The 10,175-nt window shown below is 38.1% G+C and overlaps 1 non-coding gene across 1 annotated transcript; it reads left to right on the plus strand.

Moving 5' to 3' along the window:
- Window positions 1–378: 378 nt before the first annotated feature.
- On the plus strand, window positions 379–484 carry LOC132041740 (small nucleolar RNA R71). Its single transcript, XR_009411206.1, has one exon. It is a non-coding gene; the product is annotated as a small nucleolar RNA R71 (small nucleolar RNA).
- The last annotated feature ends 9,691 nt before the right edge of the window (window positions 485–10,175 follow it).

A 10,175-nucleotide genomic window follows, 5' to 3' on the forward strand; every position in this document is an offset into this window, starting at 1 on the left:
CCCTCTTGATACGGACCCTCTTGGACTTGGTACATTCCAGGCGGCATGCCTGAGATATCTTCACAAACATTCACCTTCTTTGCTTCTTTTTCATCAAGCCTCTTTGTCAGTAAAGAGAGACTAGTGGCCAATTGTGCCAACATCTGCTGTGTTTCCTGGCTGTCTTTCATAATATTTTGAATCAACGGTGTTCCAAGTGATAGCCCATTAGAATTACTTGAATGCCATGCTTGGCTATGCGTAGTCAATCGATCAAGTATATCAGTAATAGTAGCATAGGGCTTATTCATGAAACACCAGCTGGCAGCATTATTGGCTATCCCTTGGGTCATAGGATCCAACCCTCTATAGAACTTCTCGTTCAAAATCTGATCTGGAAAACCATGATTTGGACTCGTATCCAAATATTCTTTGTACCTCTCCCAAGCTTCAAAATTTTTTTCCCCATTACATTGTTTGAACTCATAAATCTGATCATGAATTTGAGCTCTTTTACTTGGAGGATACCACTTCCTGAGAAACACTCTGACTATCTCTTCCCATGTAGCAATAGATTTTTAGGGCAGCTTTGTGAACCATTTCTCGCTTCTCCGGCTAATGAATATTTGAAGAGTTTCAGCCGAACTGCTTCTTGAGTCACACCCCGCAGGATATGCTGAGAACACACATCTAGAAACTTTGTTATGTGTTGGTGAGGGTCATCATCGACTGCATTCCGAAAGTATCCCTCTTGTTTGAGCATATAATAGGGGGAATTATCAAACTTGATAGTAGTAGCAGTCACCCTCGGATGAATGATTGCAGATGCAAAGTCTTAATCTGCTTCAGGTTCATCAGCAAACACATTCTCGATTGGAAGTTCGTTGTTGGCCATGATTAACTGGTTTGCAAGGTAGCAGACAAGGTGTGTTGGAATATGACAAAGACTTTAAAAAGAGTAAACACTATTTAGTAATTTCAAAACCGTATTCCCCGGCAACGGCTCCAAAATTTGATACGCTCAAATTACACCTATTAATGGTATAATGCGGACGTTGTCAAATATAGTAACCCAACAAGGTTAGGGTCGAATCCCACAGAGAATATGGTGTGAAAAGTTTACTAAACAAGTATTATACTAATCGTGCGGTCCTGGTGTATTCCAGAAAAGGGTTTTATAGTTGTTTTGGGTTGTGGACTAATTTAAAGTAAAAATTTAAAGTTGTAAATATATGGGTAAAAAGAACCAAGGTTGTCTCCCGTCGAGATAAAGTATATGATCATAGGTATCGATCTTGATATACTTCTAATTTCGTTTGTATGGATGCACTTAATCTACGTGTGAATACAACTATTTTCCAATAAGAAAAGATTATTTCTTTCTATACTTTTTCCAAATATAAGAAAGCATGCATGAAGAAAAGTTAATTATGACAAGTAAATTCCTCTTATTTCTAAGTGAATTTATTAAACAATGTTTAAAGCCCTGAGTTCTTGTTATTTGTTCTTACCTAACCCTAGCTATTTTTCCAAATAAACTAAAGTTTATGGTGTTAGTTAATATTTGCAACCACTAACTATATGATGAAAACGAAGAACAAATAAACCCTAACAATCCATTATGCGTATATCTTTCACGATCCCCAATCACAACCCTCCCATCCTTGGGTTCACAACCTTAGTAAAGGTGTTTAGCTACTCATGGCAACAAGAAAACAATAAAAGATTGAAGATTGCATAATTGAATTTTTGTATTGAACTTACGAATATAACTTTGAAAGTAATGACTGTAATTGTCTGGAAATCTTCAAAAGCAATAATAACTCAAAAGTAATTACTACAAGTCTAAAACTCCAGATGTCTGAAAAATAAAACCTAAACAGGTATTTATACAAGTCAAACTCGAAATAATCAATCCCAGTCCTGTTCCAGCTCGGCTTGCACTTCGACGGGTCGTCTTTGCACTTCGACGGTCGTCGACATGCTCGACGACCATATCGACGATCTGAGTATTCTTTTTCACTGCAGGAACTCTACCGTCGAAGCACTTCGAGTGCTTCGACGGACTGTCGATCATGTCGACGGTGCAAGTCGACGATCTGATGATTTGTTACTTCGCAGGAACTTATTGACGAGGCAATTCGACGGACCGTCGAGCATGTTGATGGTCCGTCCTTATGCTTATTAGAACAGATTGCTTATTTTCCTCATTTTTTCGCTTTCCGAGCATTCTAACTTCAAAATACCTACACAACACACAAAACACTTCAAACTAACACAAACTTGCTCGAAAACAAGTAAAAATTAGAGTTAAAAAACATTGGATGTGCCAAAATTCCTGGCATATCATTAAACTCCACAATTTTATCAAAAGTTTGAAATAAAAAGAAGAATGGACTTGCTAAGTGTAGGAAGAAACTGTCAAAGTTTAAAATAAGAAACTGGCTGTTTAATGAAGTTGGCTTTTTTTTTTTTTTTTTTTAATGAAATGAATCAAGTTGAACCTTTTGGCACTAAAAGTTATTTTGAAATGAGGGTCAAGTTATTGGATCACAAGGCCTGTTTGGATCCCTTTCCTCTCTCTTAAAATCTATTGGAGTTCAAAAAGGGCATAGACTTTATCTCATTTGAGCCATAATGCACAAGAGTCTTATGTCTTCTCTCTGTACATTTTTCTTGTCTCTGTTAATACCCCTGTGTCATTATTATTTGTCTGAATGTGTTAAACTCATGTTATTTTAGCCCTTTCAAGATTACTTAATTTTAGAATTACTCTATGCTTTGCTTTTCTTTGTTCCCAAATTCCCCCTGTAATCATAATTGTAGAATGCCCAACTCTCAGATCTGTAAAGTCCTACGGTATGCTGTTGTTGTCTAATTTCATGAAACATGAACATGCATTTGCTCTGATCCTATAGGAGAACTATGAGAGTTGCTGACTATTTGAGACTGTAAAGATTGAGTATGAACAAATTTTGCCTGATAAAAGTCTGCTTGAATTTTGTGCACTTAGACCTTAGTCTAGGATGGATCTTTGCCCAAAAAACGAAGCATGGTTAAGTGACTAATTGACTCATAGACTCTAGGAGTGGGATTTAGAGACCAGATATACACAAATATACATAAGTTAGTGGAAAGAGAAGAGGTATATACATAGTATACACTTGGTATACACATCATTTATGTATATCATGGGTATATCATGTGCACACATATGAACAATTTAGTCACATATAGAGCGTATATCAATGAGTATAAAAGGGGGGGGGGGGGGGAACCTCATTTAGGCTTTAGCATTGGGCTTAATCTCCATTAAGACGGTGATTCACCCTGGCCCATTCCAGTTTTCCTTAAAAGGGCAAAACGCAGAAGTCTTTGGGCTATCAGGCCCAGTTGCTTACAATTCAAATATGTCTATGTACTTTGATTTCATATATGTATGTGTGTTGTGTATAATAAGTACAGTAAAATTAATTATAACTGGTTCCCTTTTCTTTTTTCCTCTTCCTCCACCGCATGGCCACTCGGGCCGAGTCAAAGCCAACCTGTTGGGCCAAGGACCAACAGGACATTTCTTTCATATTGAAGAGTCCAACAAAGAAAGGGAAGCTAGTATTATAAATATTCGTGAAGGCCCAACCATGGGTGAAAATGGCCAACTAGGGGCTTGGTATGCCCCTAGCCTGTCCCTTCTTCTTTATTTATTATGCATTTTTATCATTTCTTAAGTTTGTTGTATTTGTATTTACACCAATTGTAAAAAATCATATATATTATTGGAATCCTTATTGTTATGAGCTAGTCGTCTTAGGACAATGGTGCTTACGCCGTTTAGTAGACCTCTAAGTCCCCAAAATGATTTCAAAGACTCGGATTAGGCGTAGTGATTTCCAAAGATTAAAAGAACAACAAAACGTTTTCCTTAACCACGTGAAAACAAGAAGATTTTTGAAACATCACAAACACTATGGCAACTCTTTTAGCAAACTGGACCAAGTTTTAAAAATAAGGAATATGTATTATGAATCAAAACAAGTTTAAAGCTAAGTATAAATCAGGACTGAAGGACTTAGGGCCCTAGCCCACAAGAGCTTTGAAACTAAGAGAAAGATTTTTGGGCCAAAGATCCACTAAGGCTGAAAGAGACAAAGAGCAACGGTTTTGGGCTAAGCCCACTCAAAAAAACAAATTGGGAACCACATGCAATTGACTTTTTATTCAGGAAATAATAAAACTGTGCTATTCTTATAAAGAAGAAAATTCATTTAAAACAAAAGAGAACACGGTCATAAACATGAAATTTTAGATGTGGTGTTTAACATATTATACGGATCGACCCGAAACGAAGTGTGTGATTATAACATGAATACATATATACTTATATGAACACATATGCATTTATCAAAAAACTAAAAATATTTTTTTTGCATCAAGTACACTATCCTTATACATAAAAGGAGACTACTTTTACTCGGATGTTATAAATCCAAACCTAAAAGTACCCTATATATAAGGGGAATATATCCAACTCTTTTTTGAAAACCAAATGATTTGCAATAAATGACAACTTTTTTTTTATAAATGCGGAAAGTAAACACAAAATAAACAGTTGAAGCAAATAATCACACACTGGAATTTGAAGGTCAACCGTATAGTACGGATCCTTAATACTAGCATGCCTAACACCTTCTCTAGGGGATCACCAGAACCCTTACCTAGAACTTTGGATTACGAAGGTTTTTGCACTATATTTGAATAAACCCTTCAAAATTGGTTTTCCTAATTTTTAAAAAATTAGGTGACAACTCTTTTTCAAAACAAAGTCCGAAAGAACACCAATTAGTTCAAAATTGCTTTCCGAGCGCTAACTCCGCCAGCGAAATGCGAACCGTAAAACTTATGAAACATACTTTACTTTTTCTGCTCTTCATTTTGCTTGGTAGACTAGTATGCTACCTGGGGTAGGATTGAGTAGACACGGAATATGATCTTTGCCTACATTTCTACTTGATTACTTCTATGTAATGCCACTGTTATACACCATTATCTGCAAAGTTTGGGTTCTAAAGTTTGAATGTTTTAGACTGATGTGATTTGGTTAAAAGTTTGAAAACCACTTCTTATTTTATATAAGCATGACCTCTTCTTTCCTTCCCTTTATCTTTCTGATCTTCTGTCACTGAGTATGAGCTTGTATTTTGAGAAAGAACTTCCTTTTGTCCTGTCTTCATGTGCAAATTTACCATGAATGGTCCTAACATAAGTTTAATATTGTGAAGCATGACTTGAACTTGTAAATTCTTTTCATAACTTGACTATGTGCATCCTAAGCATGAAATTCTGAATCCTTTAACTGACTTTATGATTGATGACTGAATGGCATAGATGAATATAGGATTTTAAGTTCCGAATGGAAAAAATATGATCTCTTGTCTTTGGTTAATTGTTTGTTAAACTAGAAAGAGGTGCTACACACCTTGGAGCACATTGAGTGATATCCCAAATTTATGAGCTCAAGATAAGGCTTTGAGTATTTCTACTCAGCCTTGTTATGGTCTGCTCTGATTTTGGAGTTTCTTTTTGCCACTTCTTAAGCTTGTAGGGCACTCTATGTATATTTGTGAGCCTAACTAGAGTTGAATAAGAATATGCAAACTTGAGTTGTGTTAGTGTTAAGCTTTGCACCCTTTTTCTTCTCTTTTCTTCCCTGATGCATGTAATCTATATCTTTTAAAGTGTCCTGATGGCATTAAGCTGATTTATCTGTTGTTCAATTGATATTTTCCTTCTTGTTTCCTTTTTTTCCCTCTTTTTTATGATGGTAAAATAATGAACTAGCATACCCTAAATATTCCCCAAGTATATGGGGTGTATACCAATGGTATATGTTATACCTCTCGTTTTCATGGTAGGAAAAACTCACGGCTTCCTAGTTGATTATGCCCTGAAATGGGGATTTATACCCGAGTATTGAGATGATAAGTATTTTACCCCGTGCATGGAGGTACTAGCAGGTATTCCGGGTATATTGCGGGGATTAGAAGTTGAACGGATTGAGCAGGCACGTGAGGCGATTCAGGAAAATCTGCAGACACCCGACATTATAGACGAACCGTTGACCATGTCGATGGGCCGTCAACGTGCACTGTTGTTATGTTCTGAGAATTCTAACCTGTAGAAATCGATCGACGAGACACATCGACGGGCCGTCGATCGCCACCTTCAATATGGCTCTGCAACTTCTGATCTACAGATGCAAGTCGACGGAGCAAGTCGATGGACCGTCAACACGTCGATGTGACCGTCGACCCGCTCGTCAAATCGCTTATCTGGAACATTCCAGTTCCAGCTATAAATAGATGAGTCACACCCCAAAATTTTAGATTTTATTTTCTCTCCAAGTCTTGAAGGTTTTAGAAAAATTCTCTCATTATATTATCATATATCCAAGGGAAATCAAGGAGTAATCACCAAGAATCAGTAGAATCTAGTGTAAGAATGCTTACTAAGGTTTGTGGAGATCAAGACACCCTTTTGTGTTGAAGCAGAGTTTTCTCCAAGTGGAGTATTCTCATCTAAAGTCTATTCCTACATCATCCAAGGTGAGTTCTATGTCCAATTCATGTTATTAAGAGTATTGAGAGGTTAAAAGACTTGGATTATGGAAGCGAAGAGAATATGGAGTAAAAACGTGAAATTAGTAATATTCTTGAATCATAGTTCTTGATATGTAATGAGTATAACCTTGCTACGAATAGTATTAAAGATGTTATAGAGGCCTTGCATGAGGGTGGATAGAGTATGGTGCCATAGCTAGAGTTATGAAGGGTTTTGATAGGGAATGTTGAGGATTTAATAATGTCTAGCTTGATGAAGCTATTGATTAAAATATTGTGGGTGTTGTTATTGATGTTGGGAGTTGCTTATTACGTGGAAGAAGTCATCGCAATAAAGGAGATGTTACCCAATTTTCGTTAGCTTTAGCTTAAGCTTAAGTATGTTTTCGATTATCTAATTTTAGTACGAACTCTCTTGAATGTAGAAATGTGAATATTGGAGGGAAGCGTTCAAGTAAGAAAGTTAGCGAAACGTAAAGGTATGTAAGGCTAGTCCCTTCTTTTCTAAGGCATGATTCCTATGACATGACTCCCTTTATCTTTCCATGACCTTCTTACATTCCGAAAAATATGAGTCAATGTTTATAAAGAGCTTCGTATGAAACAAAGATGAGAGATATGTCATGAGTATGATAATGATGAGTCTAAGCCTAGAGATCCTAAAGCTTATGATATGATATTTCCATGAAGCTAATGATCCCTATACGATTCTTTGATGTTATTCATTGTTACTAAACCCACCTTATGATGGTAGTTCCTTCAAGGTGAGTTATGATGATTATAATTACTTCATAATGGAATTAGGGGTTCTTAACCTTACGTCACCCCGATATAGTTGTAGATTATCTTTGAGTTCTAGTGCATGCTTTATGATAAGTATTGATGATGAGGTTACACTATGCCTAGACGTCCGGACATGTCACCGCGAAGGCGGGCTGCATATGTTTACACCACGCCTAGAAGGCCGGACATGACACCACTAGTGGGCGACGTGCGATAGTTACCCGGACGCAGGTTAACGATGATGGTATATGTGATATGTATGACATGTGTTTTCTTTTAAAGGATAAGCAGGTTATATCTTCATCTCATGTTTTCCTGATTTCTTTATTATGCTAGTATTATTCATGCCTTACATACTCAGTACAATGTTCGTAGACCGACATTATTTCTTTTCGGACATTGTGTTCATACCACGAGGACAGAGGAGACGGTCGAGATCGTAGGAGCTTGTCAACGGATTCACGGTAACACTTCATTATTCCGGAGGTGCTACTTATGATCGTATTCTTTGTGTTTATATTTGGGCATGACGGGGTCCTGTCCTGTCCTTATGTCTAGTACTCTAGTAGAGGCTCGTAGATTCGTACGTGTGGGTAGTAGATGTCCCATGATGACTACGTTGTACTTTTGTATATCATTTTTGCAGCCATGAGGGCTTATGTATATAGACATGTGTTGCTTTGGAGATTATATATGTTCAAGTTAAGTATGATGAAGTGAGGTGCTCGGTAGTGCCCTCCGGCATTGCCGTCATGGCCCCTAGTCCGGGTCATGACAAAAGTGGTATCGAGTAGTTTGTCCTAGGGTGTGTGTCTACGAGTGACACCGACGAGTCTCGTTTATGGGTGTGAAGTGCGCCACACTTATAAACAAGAGGCTGCGGGGCATCTACGAGAAATGACCATTCTTCTTCTTATTAGATCGTGCTATAGAGCCATGTTATAAGATTTTCTCCTCCCTAATTGTGTGTTATGATTTCAGTGATGCCGCCAAAGAGAAAAGCTACAGCCGCCCAGAAGGGCAAGGCTACGACAGAAAGGCGGATGGAAAGGGTGCCTCCAACAAATATAGAAGAAGGTGAATCTCATAATAAGGCTCCATCCAATACCTCTCACACTCCGCCTATCCTAGAAGAACAAGAGGGGCTTGACTCTCCTCGTCCTACCTCAGGTTCCTCCATCGGGGCGCTTCGGGTCAACAAATGACCGAAGCTATTCAACTATTGACACAACTAGTTACCGCTCAGGCACGATAGCAAAGTACGGGTCCGGAGTTATAAGGCGACTAGTGCTAGAGCCTGTGATTTCATGAGTTTAAATCCTCCAGAATTTTTTGGGTCAAAGCCGGATGAAGACCCGCAAGGTTTTATTGATGAGATGCTGAGAACGTTGAGAATTATTCATGCCTCCGATACTGAATCTGTGGAGTTGGCATCTTATAGACTCCGGGATGTAGGCGTCCTTTGGTATAATAACCGGATATCTTCGAGAAAGGAAAACGCACCTCCCCCGGTTTAACAGGAATTTGTGGATGCCTTTCTTCGTCATTATTTGCCACCCGAGGTTCGAAGGGACCAAGCCAACAGGTTTCAGAATCTAAAGCAAGAGAATATGAGTGCTCGGGAGTATAGCCTTAACTTTAATTCATTGGCTAGATATGCTCCGACTATGGTGGCCGATATGGAAGATAGAGTGCATAGATTGGTGAGTGGCTTAGGGTCACATTTGTTCAAAGATTGGTTGACAGCTTCATTGCAAGAGGGGATGGATATTTCCCGTATTCAGGCCCATGCTCGAAATTTAGAAGAAGCAAAGAACATCCCTGAGGGTGAGCGCGATATTGATAGAGGGCAAAGTAAGAGGGCCATATTTGTTGGTTTTGGTAGCGACTATAGAGGGGGATCGAGGCAGTCATATTCTAGACATTTAGGCCAGTCGGCGACTAGTGCACCCCCTTGGTTTGTAGGCAGGAGATTTGATCGCTCCATCCATTCAGGACAGGGTGATTATGGTCAGAGAAGACCACCGGTCCCACGATGTAGTCATTTTATTACATCTATCCTTAGAGGATTACTCATCATATAAGGAATTTAGTAGAATCGTAACATAACGAGAATTACGAGCTTTAGTAGTTTTTAAAGATAGAATCATTTGGAGGACATTATAGGCTCATAAAAGAATAGATATATGGCCAAGGAACCATGCCTTATTGAAAGAAGGGTTAGCCTTACATACCTTTTCGTTCAACTATTCTATCGCTTGAGCGTTCTCCTTCAATGCTCACGTTTCTACCTTCATTAGAGTTTATACTAACATTAGAAAATCGATAGCTTAGCATACTTGACCTAAGCTAGAGAAAACAACATCTCCTTTGTTTATACAACTTCCTCCATATCATATATATCAACTCCCAAGCATCTATAATAACATTCATAATATCATAGTAATAGTCTTTATTCACCTACATTATCCATATTTCTCAATCCACTTCAAATCATCCATATTCATGGTCATGACACACTATTACATTCACTCATATACAATGTCTATCCCATGTTTTTAACGCCATTTATAACATAATCATAATCACAACATATCAAGAATCATGACTCGTTCCAAGCTACCACTCAAAAATATCACTATTCTCACATTCATGACCCATTTTCTATCTCCTTCTACAATCCAAGTCTTTCGACCTCTCAATACCTTAAACAACATGGAAAGACCATAAAACTTACCTTAGATGGCGTAGGAATTGACCTTGGGTGGAAACACTTCACTTGAGCAAAACCCTAGT

Source organism: Lycium ferocissimum, unplaced genomic scaffold (assembly GCF_029784015.1).
Source record: "Lycium ferocissimum isolate CSIRO_LF1 unplaced genomic scaffold, AGI_CSIRO_Lferr_CH_V1 ctg11477, whole genome shotgun sequence".
In the NCBI taxonomy this organism is placed as follows: Eukaryota; Viridiplantae; Streptophyta; class Magnoliopsida; order Solanales; family Solanaceae; genus Lycium; species Lycium ferocissimum.